Genomic DNA, 16,742 nt, shown 5'->3' with positions numbered 1-16,742 from the left:
AATCCTTCCACCTCGGCCTCCCAAAGTGCTAGAATTACAGGCATGAGCCATTGCACCCATTCCCCTCTACTGTATTCTTAACACAGCACCCCAACAGTATTTCTAAAATGGAAGTCAAATCATGTCACATTTCTGCTCAGAAGCCTCCAACAGCTTCCCATCTCATCTGGAGTAAAAGTCTTTATACCAACCCCTTCTATAATTTATCTTCTAGTATGTCACTCTGGTCTTTCTGTTCCTCAAATATGCCATGTCCACTCCTTCCTCAAGACTTTTGTACTTTCTTTCCCTGTTCATTGTTCTCCAAAGGGTCCCATCTCACTCCCTAATTTCCTTCAGGTCTCACATGCCATTGCATTACTGAGACTTTCTCTACCCAATCTACCTGAAATAACAACCCCTCTCCTCCATCACTCCATGTTGCCTTTATGTTATTTTTTGCTTCCTTTTGCCACCTGTCATATGATATATTTACTTGTTTTTAAAAGTTTTACTTTATATTTCCCTACCCCAGAATGTGAATTCCATTTGGCAATGACTTTGTTTTGTTTAGTGCTCTATTCACACATCTAAGGCAGTGTCAGACAGGTAGTTGATGCCCAGTAAACATTTGTTGACCACATGTATGAGCTTGTAAGTGGTTAACAATGGCACATCATTGTCCATGAACTCACTTTCCCCTCACTAGACACCATGACCTATTTATAATTTCAGTGGCTCAGAAATTGTTAGTCCATTGAAAACCAAGACTTCAAAGAGTGTCTTAGAACTCTCGTGATTGCAGGTAATAAAAACTCACAAAATCTAGAAAAGCAATAGAAAGAACTCCAGCAATATAACATTGGCTATCTCACAGAATCAGAGAGCAGGTGGATAGCCAAGCCACAGGCAGGACTTAAATGGAGTGGTGAGGTAAGAAAGCTGACAAGTTGATTCTCTCTCCTACCCCAAGATAGCTTAGGAATGCATCGACTCAGTTTCCCTTTCTCATATTTGCTTTTCTCTTCCTTTCTACCACATTGTTTTCTCCCTGCAAATTAACTTTTTCTGTTCCTTTATGCATGTGGAAGAATGCAGCTTTTCATAGGTCACTTTTTTTTTTTTTTTTAAGATGGAGTTTCACTCTTCTTGCCCAAGCTGGAGTACAATGGTGCAATCTTGGCTCATTGGCTCACTGCAACCTCTGCCTCCCAGGTACAAGTGATTCCCCTGCCTCAGTCTCCCGAGTAGCTGGGATTACAGGTGCCTGTCACCATGCCCGGCCATTTTTTTTTTTTTTTGTATTTTTAGTAAAGACGGGGTTTCACCACGTTGGCCAGGCTGGTCTTGAACTCCTGACCACAGGTGATCCACCTGCCTCGGTCTTCCAAAGTGCTGGGATTATAGGCATGAGCCACCATGCCCGGTCCACAGCTTACCTTTTATTAACCTTGCCTGGGGGAGAAAATCTGATTGGTAAAGTCCAGTTTGCTATGGGTAAGTAGCAAAGAAGACAGCTAGCTTCCCATAAAAGTGAAAAACATTTTGAGCTGGTTAGACCCCTACAAACTCTCTAAAATAAGAAAGAAAATAAATTTGCCCTAAGAAGTTGAAGAAGCAGTATTTGAACTGGGGTCTTCTTTTCTAAATCTTGGGCATTTTAAACTTCCCCATACATATTCTTTAGTGAGTTACCCATGAGTTTTTCTGTCACTTTGATCAGCATAAGCAAGAGTGGTGCGGTAAAAAAAAAAAAAAATGTGAAATAGGACAAGAACTAGGCACAGTGTCTCATGCCTATAATCCCAGCATGATTACTTGAGGCTCTGGAGGCTGATCACTTGAGACCAAGAGTTCAAAACCAGCTTGAGCAATGTAGCAAGACACCATATTTAATCTTATTATTATTATTATTATTTTTAGCAGCCAGGCATGGTGGTGCACACTATAGTCTTAGCTGCTTGGAAGGCTGAGGAGGGAGGATCACTTGAATCCAGGAATTCAAGATTGCAGTGAGCTATGATCAAGTCACTGCACTCCAGTATGAGTGACAGAGTAAGACCCTGTCTCTGAAAGAAAAGATGAAATGAAATAGGCTGTAGGGGAAGAAAAAAAAAGCAGAAAAAGCAGATTATGAGAATGAGGACATCCTTATTCTGATAATCTAAGTCCAACCATCATGCTGCCAGAAAGATGACCACAGTGTCCAGTTAGCTCAGACAGCATATTCATGGGCCTGGTGCTGGAAAGCCCGGGGCATAGAGATGTTCGTGCTCCTTTTGTGATTCCAGTGTGCCCAGTGGAGCATCAAGGGTGTTGGTCTGGCATAATTCCACCACTGGTGGGCATAGGCCTGCACGGTAAAATATTATTTTATCAATTTTATTTTAACTGCATTCCTTTCCAAAAAAGAAATGGCGGTATCTCTGTGCTATTGGTTTATAAAGAAATGTAATTTACTTTACTTTCGGCCCACAGTTAATTTATCCTCGTTGTGTCCTTGCCCCCAAGTTCATGGAAATGTGACTTCACGAGGGAAGAATCCATGTAAAGATTGTACATTATACTTTAATATTGGAAAGGTGGATGAGTTGCCATCATATAATGGACAGTGTATCACCCTTTTACTAGGAGATGTAATAGCAGAAACAGTCTTGACTGTGGCAACTGCCATAATAACTGCTATGCTCATTTTTTATTGATGATGGATAAAAATTCTCATAATACTGTAGCACAGTAACTTGCTGGAATATAGCTTCGGGCTGCCCCTAAGGCAGACTTTACTTATGCATCCCTACTTTCACTATTTGTAATGATAATGATAATAATAATAATAACAATAAATATCAGTACTTTCTGAATTACAACAGGAACTAGAAGTTTCAGTGGGACTGACTCTGCCGAATTTTCTTTTAAAAGGGTAATGCAAAAAACAGCCATTATAATCCTCACCATTGTCCTGGTTGCTAATAGACCTGTGCTAGCAATTTGGAACAGAAAGCGAAATCTGCCCACTGCGGGTTTTGCTGGTTTTGCAACTATTATCACAGGCTTTTTAAAAATGATTAATTTATAAAGTGCCCTGAGCCTTACAGAATATAAGCAATCGAGCAAACTGGGGAAATAAAGTTACATAAATCGCTATTAAGTTAGTAGCAGAAACCACCGTGACCCTACGATGGTTCAATACTGTCATTGCAGGAAACCAGGCACAATCAGGAGTTTTGTAAAGCCTGAAAAAGGAAGTATAGTCAAAAATGAGTAAACTTGTCATGAGATTTATAGAGTGTCAAATGGAGTTTAATGGAGATTCCAGAGAATCAGAAAAAAAAGATGTCAGGATAATGTGTAAAGTTCTTGTTAATTTGACATTTTGATTACTTTAGAAGTATTCGTGAGAGAAGTAAATCAGCCCAAAAAAGGGCACCTCACCATTAATAAACGTGCTTTCCACAAGTGACCCTACAACCTCCCGTCATCTCATGAAACTCATCGCTGGATTTATTGTATGAATGATGTTAAGAGTGCTGTTCAATAAACGTCTCCAGGCCCAGGGAGAGAGGTCCTGTCTGTCTTAGTGCTAAGAACACTAGTATACCCCTTCTGAGTAATGGGTTTTTAATATATATGCACACATATATATTATATATACACATGTATTATATATTCATTTATATAATATATACATATATTATACATTATATATATACATAATATATATATGATGGACCGTGGGAATTGTGTAATTGACCAGGTTTCCCTTTATATGCTGGCAGTGAGAGAAAACAATTCTAATATGCAGCCTTCTCCTAGCAGTGTATAGGTCCTTATTATTATTATTATTATTATTATACTTTCAATTCTGGGATACACGTGCAGAACATGCAGGTTTGTTACATAGGTTTACACGTACCATGCTGGTTTGCTGCACCCATCAACCCGTCGTCTACATTAGGTATTTCTCCTAATGCTATCCCTCCCCTAGTCCCCCACTCCCCGACACACCAGTGTGTGATGTTCCCCTCCCTGTGTCCATATGTTCTCGTTGTTCAACTCCCACTTATGAGTGAGAACATGTGGTGTTTGGTTTTCTGTTCCTGTGTTAGTTTGCTGAGAATTATAGTTTCCAGCTTCATCCATGTCCCTGCAAAGGACATGAACTCATCCTTTTTTATGGCTACATAATATTCCATGGTGTATATGTGCCACATTTTCTTTATCCTGTCTATCATTGATGGGCATTTGGGTTTATTCCAAGTCTTTCTATTGTGAATAGTGCTGCAATAAACATACATGTGCATGTGTCTTTATAGTAGAATGATGTATAATCCTTTGGGTATATACCCAGTAATGGGATTGCTGGGTCAAATAGTATTTCTGGTTTTAGATCCTAACGAGGAATTGCCACACTGTCTTCCACAATGGTTGAACTAATTTACACTCTCATCAACACTGTAAAAGCTTTCCTATTTCTCCACATCCTCTCCTGCCTATGTTGTTTCTTGACATTTTCATGATCACCATTCTTACTGGTGTGAGATGATATTTCATTGTGGTTTTGATTTGTATTTCTCTAATGACCAGTGATGATGAGCTTTTTTTCATATGTTTGTTGGCCACATAAATGTCTTCTTTTGAGAAGTGTCTGTTCATACCCTTCACCCACTTTTTGATGGGGTTGTTTTTTTCTTTTTTTTTTTTTTTTTTTTTTTTTTTGAGACAGAGTCTTGCTTTGTCGCCCAGGCTGGAGTGCAGTGGCCGGATCTCAGCTCACTGCAAGCTCCGCCTCTCGGGTTCACGCCATTCTCCTGCCTCAGCCTCCCGAGTAGCTGGGACTACAGGTGCCCGCCACCTCGCCCGGCTCGTTTTTTTTTTGGACTTTTTTTTTAGTAGAGACGGGGTTTCACCGTGTTGGACAGGATGGTCTCGATCTCCTGACCTCGTGATCCGCCCATCTCGGCCTCCCAAAGTGCTGGGATTACAGGCTTGAGCCACCGTGCCCGGCCGTTTGTTTTTTTCTTGTTACTTTGTTTAAGTTCCTTATAGATTCTGGATATTACCCCTTGTCAGATGGACAGATTGCAAAAATTTCTCCCATTCTATAGGTTGCTTGTTCACTCTGATGATAGTTTCTTTTGCTATGCAGAAGCTCTTTAGTTTAATTAGATCCCATTTGTCAATTTTGGCTTTTGCTGCCATGGGTTTTGGTGTTTGAGTCATGAAGTCTTTGCCCATGCCTATGTCCTGAATGGTATTGCCTAAGTTTCCTTCTAGGATTTTCATGATTTTAGGTCTTATGTTTAAGCCTTTAATTCATCTTGAGTTGATTTTTGTATAAGGTGTAAGGAAGGGGTCCTGTTTCAGTTTTCTGCATATGGCTAGCCAGTTTTCCCAACAGCATTGATTAAATAGGAAATTCTTTCCCCATTGCTTGCTTTTGTCAGGTTTGTCAAAGATCAGATGGTTGCAGATGTGTGGCGTTATTTCCGAGGCCTCTGTTTTGTTCCATTGGTCTATATGTCTGTTTTGGTATCAGTACCATGCTGTTTGGGTTACTGTAGCCTTGTAGTATATTTTGAAGTCAGGTAGCGTGATGCCTCCAGCTTTGTTCTTTTTGCTTAGGATTGTATTGGCTGTACAGTCTCTTTTTTGGTGTCAAATGAAGTTTAAAGTAGTTTTTTTCTAATTCTGTGAAGGAAATCAATGGTAGCTTGATGTGGTATAGCATTGAGTCTATAAATTACTTTGGGCAGTATGGCCATTTTCACAATATTGATTCTTCCTATTCATGAGCATGGAACGTGTTTCCATTTGTTTGTGTCCTCTCTTATTTCCTTGAGCAGTGGTCTGTTGTTCTCCTTGAAGAGGTCCTTCAAATTCCTTGTAAGTTGTATTCCTAGGTATTTTTTTCTCTTTGTAGCAGTTGTGAATGAGAGTTCACCCATGATTTGGCTTTCTGGTTGTCTATTATTGGTGTATAGGAATGCCTGTGATTTTTGCACATTGATTTTGTATCCTGAGACTTTGCTGAGGTTGCTTATAAGCTTAAGGAGATTTTTGGCTGAGACAATGGGGTTTTCTAAATATGCAATCATGTCATCTGCAAACAGAGACAATTTGACTTTCTCTCTTCCTATGTAAATACCTTCTCTTTCTTTCTCTTGCCTGATTGCCCTGGCAAGATTTTCCAATACTATGTTGAATAGAAGTGGTGAGAGAGGGCATCCCTGTCTTGTGCCAGTTTTCAAAGGGAATGCATCCAGTTTCTGCCTGTTCACTGTGATATTGGCTGTGGGTGTATATACACACACACACACGTACGTATATATATATAGCTCTTCTTATTTTGAGATACATTCCATCAATACCTAGTTTTTTGAGAGTTTTTAGCATGAAGGGGTGTTGAATTTTATCGAAGGTTTTTTCTGCATCTATTGAGATAATCATGTGGTTTTTATCATTGGTTCTGTTTATGTGATGGATTACATTTATTGATTTGTGTATATTGAACCAGCCTTGCATCTCAGGGATGAAGCCAACTTGATCTTGGTGGATAAGCTTTCTGATGTGCTGCTGGATTTGGTTTGCCATTATTTTTATAGATTCTTATAGTCAGAGTTTTTCTCATCATTTCTGAATCCACTTTATGCTCCTACACCACGTTTTATGTTTTGTTAGCTTTACACATCTGTTTAGCTGCCTTATTTTTTAAATACTTACTTGAAAGATTGTGGGGGTTGGGGAGGAGAAAGATTAAGAAAGTTGAAATTTGTAAACTTAGACATAAGCATAACGTTCTATGACAAATTATAAGATCTCGTTCTTCTATACTTACTAAAAGGTAATTAAATTCCTCTTAAGGGATCCACATCTCCAAGGCAAAATAGCATTGATAAGTAGGTACCAGTTTTAATTTGTATCACATTCATGAATGTATCCATATTAATGCAGATTGAATACAGACTCACAGTTTAACACTATGGGATATTCGTTAGGTTTCTTAATCTCTCTTTCAATTTATTCATCTATGAAATGGTGGTAATAGCATATACCTTAAAGACTTGTCATGAAAATTAAAGAGAATTTCGTTGAAAAGCAAGCTTTAACCTTCTTGTAGCTCGATTTTCTCATCTATAAAATGGATATAAAATAATACCGATGTCATAAGTGAGTTGTGAAGATTAAAGAGGTAAGCATATGTATCATCCTAAGAAAAATTCCCACGTAGACTAAATGCAATTATTATTTTTATGTTTTTATTTTACAAAGGTTTTATAACTATCCTAAATTAATTCCCTCATCTTAAAGGTTGGAAATATAGATTTCCTCAAACCAAGTACTACAGTAGCATTTTTTAATGGGCTTAAAATGACCATTTTTAAAAATTGCATGGTGTCTCATTGCCTTTGTGGGATTCTCTGTTTATTTTGGCCCAAAATACCACAAGATTAGCTACTGTAGATCAACAGTTCTTATCCTTGGGTGATTTTGTGTCCCCCTCTCCTTCTGCCTCAAAGGTATTTGGCAGTGCCTGGAGTCATTGTTAAATGTCACAACTGAGGAGAGATGTAAAACTGGTATTTAGTGAGTGGAGGTCAGAGAGGCTGTAAACCATCTTAGAGTGCACACAGCAGCCCCCATAACAAAGAATGATCTGGCCCAAAATGTTAATAGTGTCAAGGTTGAGAAACCCTGAAAGGTTGGGAAATCTTGGTGTAGAATTTCGCTTCCAGAAGGGAACTAACAGAAGAAACTGCCATAAAGCTGGTGGAAATAGATGTTTCTTACTCAGGTACTGCTGTTTCTGGATTTTGTTTTTCTGATTTTTGCTTCTAGTTTTGTCAGAGACTTAACAAATACTGTAAGAAAATAAGAATAGGTGAATAGAATAGTTTAGAGTCCTGGAGATTACTATTACCCATCTGCCTCAAAATTCATAAATAATTCTATTTCTAAAACTGCTTGGAACCAAGTTAAGAATCTTAAAAAGATCCATCTGAGTCCACATCCAACATACATCCTAAAGAAACCCTTGTGCATGTGAGTGTGCAGGGCTACACAGAGCAATAGCATTGGTAATGGTAAAACTTAGATGCAATCTAAGTATCTCTTAAGAAGAAATGAATAGAATAAGAGAATTTTAAATGAGCTAGATACATGTCAAGGTAGATAAAGGTCAAACATAATATTGAGTGGAAAAAGTAAGTTGCAGAACAACTTGTTAAGGCAACCTCATTTTTATACAAATCATTACAGCAAAATAATACAATACCAGTTAGGATTGTATCTGGCTGCATTTAAAGAAATTTAACAACAGTGGTTCAACCAAACAGGGTGTTGTAATTTTCTCATGTAAGATTTCAGCTAAAGGTGATCCAGCTGAAGTTGGCTCCCAGCTGCCATCAACTGTGTCCCCACAAAGCAAGGAGGGGAATAAAATTTACCCGGTCTGGTGGTCCAAAAGATGAACAAAGGATGATAAAGTGTAATTAGTCCACTTTTGCTAAAGGGACTCAAAAATTTATTTTCGTATAGGCGCAAACCTGCCACCAGAGTCCCTTTTGTAAGGATCATGGCTTATTTTACTTTCTTCTATGCATTCATCCTCAGGATCACAAGACGAAAACTCTTGTGACAAATATTGCATCCATGCTCAGATCTAAAGAAGGAGAGACACAAGATGAAACTGAATCTAAATCTGCCCCATCTTACCAAGAAAATTATGGTTTTACTAGAAGTCCTACCTTTTAAATTACTTATAGCTCCTTGACCAAAACTTGGCCATGTCCTTCTCTACCTACCGTTTGGCTTTTTAGCTAATGACAGAAGAACCTGGGAGCGGGGATGACTAGGACTCACTAGGCCACAGACCAAAGTTCTGATAGGATAGAAGAGAAGAGGGGATTGGTGACAACTAGGTGGGTCACTAGAATTTATTGTCTCAAGTATTACATGTTGTTTAAATATAAGTAATAAAAGATATCAAAATGTAGACTGTGAGAATACATACCAAATTTGTGAAAATGTGTGTCTCCAGGCAGGGAGAAAGAGGAATACAACTGAACAGAAGTACAAAGAGGATTTTCAGTTGATCTCCGTTATCTTTAAGCATTCATATTTTAAAACATCTGAAGCAAATGTGACAAAATATTAGAGTTGTTAAACCTGGATGTTAGATACATGAATCTTATACTCTGTACTTTACTGTAATTGTTCAAAATTAAGAAAAAAATCTTCGAAGGTATTTTGTTAACCTTCAAAATGCTGGGGCTAGTTGTAAGTGTTCTTTTACCTTGAGAGAGAAAGAAACATGAAAGTATCTGCCCAAATGATGAACGAAAGGAGGACTAAGATAAAAATTCCAGGGAGCTACATTCCCACTGGCCCCTAAGCTAGACAGTTCTTGGAAGTTCTAACACCCAAATCCACATTACATACAGAGTCTCCCAGGGGCATACTCTGAAACAATTAAACTAGGATTTGAGCAGAACTATGGGGAAAAAAAATTAAGTATTCATGATTCATCTTGTTCTCACTGAAAGTCAGCATAAAAGCTTACACGTACAATGTTTCCAAATAGCTGACTGTCCTAACATTTTCTTTCATAAGAGATAGGTCACGCAGGATACGCATACAAGAAGTGCTTTTATGTAAGACATTTTTATCCCCCCTCTTCACCATAAAAAATGTGTAATGAATTATTTTCTAAAATTGATGGTTTTGGAGCATTCATTTTCATGAAAGTCAAAGTCACCCCCACACAGTCATGAATTCTTTTTGGATGCAATTCAGACTTTCCAAGGTTACCATTTCAGGTTTTACAAAAGAATTATACCTCTCTGACAAGAGGTATCTAGGAGAAGTTGAGGAACAAAAAGTTAAGGAAGCAGAAGACAAGATGAGGTGACATCAGCAGCACTGGGCATTTAATGAGTACTTAAGAACTTATTTTCATGAAATATAGACAAAGTCAGTTTAGAGTAGGTTTTAATTTATTCAGATGAAGAAGTCAAAGAAAGAAAAGAAAGGAAGATGCCATTTTAGTTTCACTTTTACTTGCTGCAGATTAATATCCCATGACCTAAAGTGCTTGCATGCAAAGAGGAAGAGTTAGGGAGAGAAAGGAAGGGGGAAACCTGTGTCATAGAAACTTGAAGGGTCTTCTGTCATACAACCCTACAGATTCCCTGCCATGGTGCCTTTCTTGTATTCTTTTAATTGTTTTGGAAAATGTAGTAAGGGTGTCAGTGCAGGAAGGAGGAAAAATGAGTGTTCTTTTTTCCAGCTCTACTGAATACAGAAGAGAAGCCAATCAAAAGAAAACACTCTGACATAAATAATTCTAGTACCACAGAAACAAAGGCAATTGCTTTTCTTTGAATGAATGTGCACAACTTAAATTTCTGTTTGGGAAGAGGTAATCAAATGACTTTTCTCATTTTCGATGAGTGTTAGAATATTTCTGGAAATGGACCCTGTTGTCAACAAACCAGCTCAGGGCCCAAAGAAAGAGTGGTAATTCAATCCCATTCTGATTATGCTGAGAAATGGAGTTGTCATTTTATGGAGGTGGGTTTGTACCCACTTCCAGGGACAGTGAGACTATTTTACTGGTTAAAGCTAAGTGTAGAAAATTTCAGACCAATGGGAAAAGTATATCTACTTAGATTTTTAAGTTGATTTGTTGTCACTACTGCCCCGTGTTGGAACAAAGTCTTTTCATAATGCATTCCTACCTTGGGAGCTGAATCTTTGGACTTGAATCCCTTGGACCCAAAGACTTGACCTTTTATAAGTCTGTTGACCTCTCTGAGTGCTCATTTCCTCATTTGTCTTTTTAGGACTTGCCTCCAGAGTGGCTGTCAAGATTGAGATAAAGATGTGAAAATGTATAAACTTTGAAATGGTGGGCAAGTAAAATTGTTTCAAGGATATTATAGATATTACGTGCTATTAGCAGAAAACTAAAGATGCTTAACTTTTTGTTTTGTTGTAGATTTTGTTTGTATTTTGCTTTTATGTACAGTTAATTCTGATCTTGAGTATGCCATCCCTAGACTACAACTAGGCTGACCCTTCTCTCAGCTTTCATTTCTTTGCTTAGAGAAGATAAGGAGATCCCAAAGGCTCCAGGAGTATGTGACTCAAAGTACAAATAAAGGGCAGAGTCTATGAGTAAAATCCTTGTACAGGCAACCCCTGAAAGGAAGTCCACAGCATGACACTAAGTGAAACAGCATTTTTGAGGGACTTGAAGCTGAAAAAATAGAAGTTATGATAGTCAATGTTTGCTTTAGCTTTTCCAAGAAGTTGGAGAAACAAGGCCTATAGTTTTTGGAAGATTCTAATTGAAAAGAGGATTTTTATTAAGTTTTAGAAAAGCCATAAGATGAGGGTGAATTTTGTGATAGCTGCTCAAATATTTCCTGAACGTTATCCCTTTCGAGGGACTGGAACTTTGATAAATGTGTCTGTCACCCCAGAGATGCCATGGTGTAATAAATGGATCAGTGCCTGGATGTTTAGTCTTCTATGGAAGAACATAGAATGCAGAAATTCAAGGGTGAGCTTATTTTGGTCGGTGCTGATTTTATATCTGTGCAGGTAGGTGAGCAATTTTAAAACACACATTTTCAAGATGCTATATAGATCACCAGCTCTCAGGCTATGAAGCAGCATGTGTGTGCAGCAGAACCAGAGATGTCTGCAAGTTCAATCAAGTCTGATTCAACAGTCTCTAAAGTAGAAGCAACAGCAGATCCAGAAATATCAGCCATTGCCTCTCATGATGTTGACTCCCAAGCCAAAATAAACCAGACTGAATGAACTTTTTTGTCATATCTGATTCAGCAGCACAAAGCTTAATGGGCTCCTTCCCAAAAGAGAGAAGTGGTGGTGGACATCTGTTCTTAAAAATGACTGACATGTTTCCCAGACTAGCATTTTCTCTATGGCTTTTAAGCCATTTATCACTATCACTAAATATTATTTTAAATCTTTCAAAAAGGATTTGAAAGAGTTAAGAAAAGAGATTATAATCCTCAAGTATGGGCCAAGTATATCTTCCTTAAAGTTGCTAGAGAGTAATGGCCCCAAGTATTCCTGTTAGCCAGTGATTCTGTAAAAATAAACCTCAGTGCTTTTTGACATGTGACAAATGAGCATCTTCTGCCCTGAATATCTACGAGGGATACACTTTAAATTATTCTGAAGGCCTGTAAAGTGCTTTTAAGTCTTCTGTGGGGCTTTCACATGAATGGTGCTTTACCACTTTGAGCACAGAAATGTGGCTGAGTTCAGACAGAAACCTCTCCAGAAGGGTTGCATCCTTTGAAAAGAAGACAGCAGATCATAGCCAAAACCACTGTAAGTCTAAGATGAGCTCTTGCCATGTTTGGGGGATCCTATGGTGCCCATCCCACAGTGATCAAGGGCCATCAAGCTACAAAGGTGTGTTTTCAGAAAACAAACAACTCTCATTTCTTTTAAATCAGCCCTCTAAGATCTACTTCCTTTTTTGCATTTCCTCTTGTATTTCAAAGCGCATGTTGGAGCAAGGCTAGGGACTTCAGGTTCCACACAAAACTCATAAAGAACCAAAATGAGCCCTTCACAGGCAAGAAGATAGGTGTCAGGGAGCGATGTTTATGGAGGCTATAGCAACATTTTTTAAAGACCACTGATATAAAAATTTTCTCTGAAGCAAGTAAAATGTCTTATTCATTTGTGTATCCCTCACATAGCTAGCAGTGGTTTGTATATGATAAATATTAAAAGATATTTGTTGACGTCATTGATCATTCATAGAGCAAAAATATTATTCCTCATGTACCCTGAGAGTCTCCGTGGATTACAGAAAAAATAATAAAATGAGATTTCAATTCCAGAGTTTACCACAGGGGCACCATTTGGTCTAGGCTTCAAATTCACAAAAGGCCTGAAAAATCTCTCATTTCTCCAAGTGAGGTTATATATGCCTTCATAGAGGTGATACTGAAAAGATTGAGAGCTTAAGTTGTTCAAAATATATTCTTAACTTAAGCCAAAGTTTTGGGAGCTCTTTCGAGTATTTTTTTTAATTTTTAAAGAATGAACTAGTGTATTATTCCATTTATATCTATCTATCTATCTATCTATCTATCTATCTATCTATCTATCTTAAAGGTTCACAAAAGAATAACCTTTAAAGTGTTAATAATGAATTGTAATAAGGTGGGAGTTCATGTGATTTTTGCCCTCTGTATGTTTTACCCTCTGTATGTATTTTATCCTTTTGTATGTTTGAAATTACATTGATTACATATGACTTTATATAATCAGAGAAAGCAACAAAACTGTATTTATTATATGAAACAGAGTATAGGATGCAGCAAATGACTTTGAGAATCAGTCAAAGATAACTCCTTAGTCTGAGCCCAAATGACTGAATAGCTAATGGTTCCATTAAGAGAAATTGAGAGATTAGGAAGAGAAACAGATGTGGGGGAGGAGATGTTTTGAATCCAATTGTGAGCACATTAAGTTGGAAGTGCCAGAAGTGCTTCTGCATGGAAGTGTTGAAGAGAAGCTTAGAACAAGGTTGGAAATGCATATTTAATAGGGCATTTATAAGAGTGGAGTCACGGAGGGACAGATGAGCCCAAATGAACAAGATAGGGCTTGTAAATTTAGAAAGTAAAGGAATAAATAGACCCATGCAGATAGAAGGAGCCAATAATGAGGAACCAGGAGATGATGGTTCTCATATAACCATAGGAGTGGAGGTGACCACTATGTGTATCAGCCCCTAGGAGGACTTTGCATTCCATCTGGAATCAAAATGAGAAGGAGCTTCTCTAGGGTGGGATTGGGGTGGGATAGGGGCATCTCAGGAAGAAACACCCGCAAATATGAAGTCCCAGAGACAGAAAGAAGGCTGGTGAATTCTGGGAATAGACAAAATTTCAATGCATCTGGAGTTCTGTGGTTATTACAGCAGAGTATAAAACATTACCTGCACCCTCAGATAGCTCACAGTCTGATGGGAGAGACAGACATAGCGGCGAATAATTCCAATACATTATGATAAGCACAGGGATAGAGACAAGACAAGTATGAGTGCTATAAATGCACAGTAATAGAGGGGAGACATTCAGTTCTGGAAGTAGGAGGGTGTAATATTTTTCATAAACTTTCGGAACCTTTTATGAGGGATTTTGCCAAAGAGATGGTAAATAGTGAGTTGGAGATATTGCTAGAAAGGAGAATCTCTGGAAGGGGAAGGGATAAGACAATATATTTATAATATATTTATAAGCTGTTGGATTAGTAAACACAGATTAAATTGCATAGTTCAGCCAGATTCAAGATAGGATAAAACTTCTGGAGACAGTTGGCCTGTTGCTTCTCTTGCAGACTCTAGTCAAGGTTCATGGTAAGTGATCAATGCTATAGCTCGATATCCACATTGCCTTACCTGGCATCCTTAGGATTGCTGCTTCAAAGGAAACCTACAAATTGGAGACCCAGGACTGAAGGACGTCTTTGCTGTCAGGACAGGGGATGTCTACACTCACTCACCTGGAGTTCCCAGAGGGTGTAGAACAATTTTTGCTTCTGGGATTGTTCTTTCTTCCCTAGCTATCAACTCTGGATGGAGAAATTAGGCCATCAGCAATGGAGTGGTGGCATCACTGAAAAAAGAATTATGCTTGTAAACACAGCAATGTAAAGGATAATGGCATGTTTAGGGGAATACAAGTAGTTTATTATGGTCTTACGGTGGCAGTTATATGTGTTGGGGGGCAGACTGCAGTAATGGGAGACAAAGTTGAAGAATTAGGTTAGGGGCAAATTGTGAAAGTTCTTGAATTATTTTAGAGGGACTTTAGGTTTGATCTTATGGGCAGTGAGGCATCATGAAAGTGTTTTGAAGAGAAGAGATGTGATCAAATGTGCATTTTAGAACAGCCAGCACTGAATGCAGTTTGGAAGATTACTACGGAGGATTAAACCAGGAGGTTGGAAGACCAGTTGGGAAATAATTGCAATCACTGAGGGAACAAATGATGTGATACCAAATTAAGATAGTAGTACTTGGAATACAGAATGTAGGATAAAGATTGAGAGGAAGTATAAGCCGCATAACTGACAGAATTTAGGGATTACTTAGGAAGAAGGTATAAGAAAAAAGAAGCAAGGACCTAGGAAACATCTGGTTTTGGCGTGGGTGCCTTAGTGGCTGGAGATGCTACTAGTCATTGTTTGGAACACAGGAAAGGAGTAGATCAGGGGTTGAGTGTGGTAAGACATATATAATTTTATATATATATTTGTATAATTATATATATGTATAATTATATATATAAAACATATAATTAAATATATATAATTGAGTCTGTAATACTTGCAGAATATCCAGAGGAGATGGAAATCCAGGCATAGAGTCCAGGAAAGAAAAGAGTTTGGGGTTAGAGATACCAATAAAAATCACTAGTTACAGGAATTAGTTGAAACCAAAAGATCCAATGAAATAATTATAGCATTTGACCCACCTGTTCGCTGCCACTTAGGTCATATGGGGACTCTTGCATAATAGAGAGAAATATTCTTTGCCAGAAGGTAGAAACAACCCCCAAGATCCCAGAGCCACAACCATCTGAATTCTTCAGCTATGCATTTGGCAGAAGCTGAACACCAGCATCCATAGAGAAAACATATTTTGTCTTGTAGATCCAATTTTCCTTGCCCAAAATTCTTAGTTTGGATACAAAGACTATACGATATTTGACATATGGCTGGTTTAGAAATGTTTGTTTTCCTCAATAAGTCGATCAGATTTGCATATGATCCATTTGATCACTTACCACAATCAGTGATAAATTTAGTAAATACTTGGCAAAAATCATAAAAGCTTACACACACAAATTAGATGGGCTGTGAATACAGACATGGAAACAGATGCAGATTCTTTCTGAAGTTTTCTCTGTCAGGGTTCCTTCACTTCTCAATCTCTTCTGGGGAAACCAGCATGACTGTGTCAATCAAAGTGAAATTTCTTGATGGTTTGTGTTGGTGACTCCATGAATGTCAGGAGTGTGGAAGTGTTAGACTGGCAGCCTCAAAGTAGTCTCCATAGTACTCATCAAGAAAGACCCAGTGCATCTTTTTGGTCAGTTTGATTTTTCTGTGCTCTTCTGTATCTATTCATTATTTCATTTCCCTAGTTTTAGACACTTCATAAGGCAAGCAGAATTTGATATGGTTTAAGGCCTTGATTTATCTAAAACTTCTCAAGATCATCCTTAGTTATAATGAGAAGGTCTTTATTTTCTTGGGTGGAAGTAAATGATGTGCTTTTACTTTATTTGCAAAATGATATCAAAGCATCTGTACATGGCAGTAGGCTGAAGTCAAGCTCACAAGTAGGTGAGGTTTCCTTTGTTATAATTACTTTTCACATTACAAAATAATGCATAATTTTAAAAATTCAAGCTATCAAATATATAAGAATAGTTTTTAAAAGGAGGGACTATCCACGATCATTAGAAACTTGAACATCATTTCGTGTTTATTAGCCACTTGTGAAGGTGTGGATAACATTTACAAAAAGAGTAACATACTAACTTGTTTCGTATCCTTATTTTTACTTAACAGAATATTTAAGCTATTGTTTCCTATCAACATCAATGCTATGGCTCTACTTCATTCTTTTAAAAAATAACATGGTATTATGTAGTATAGAGGTTACATTATTTAACCATGACTCTATTGATGGACATTAT

This window comes from Macaca mulatta, chromosome 9 (genome assembly GCF_049350105.2).
Source record: "Macaca mulatta isolate MMU2019108-1 chromosome 9, T2T-MMU8v2.0, whole genome shotgun sequence".
Classification (NCBI taxonomy): domain Eukaryota; kingdom Metazoa; phylum Chordata; class Mammalia; order Primates; family Cercopithecidae; genus Macaca; species Macaca mulatta.
The sequence above is the reverse complement of the archived record's forward strand: the minus strand, read 5'-3'. Positions refer to the sequence as shown.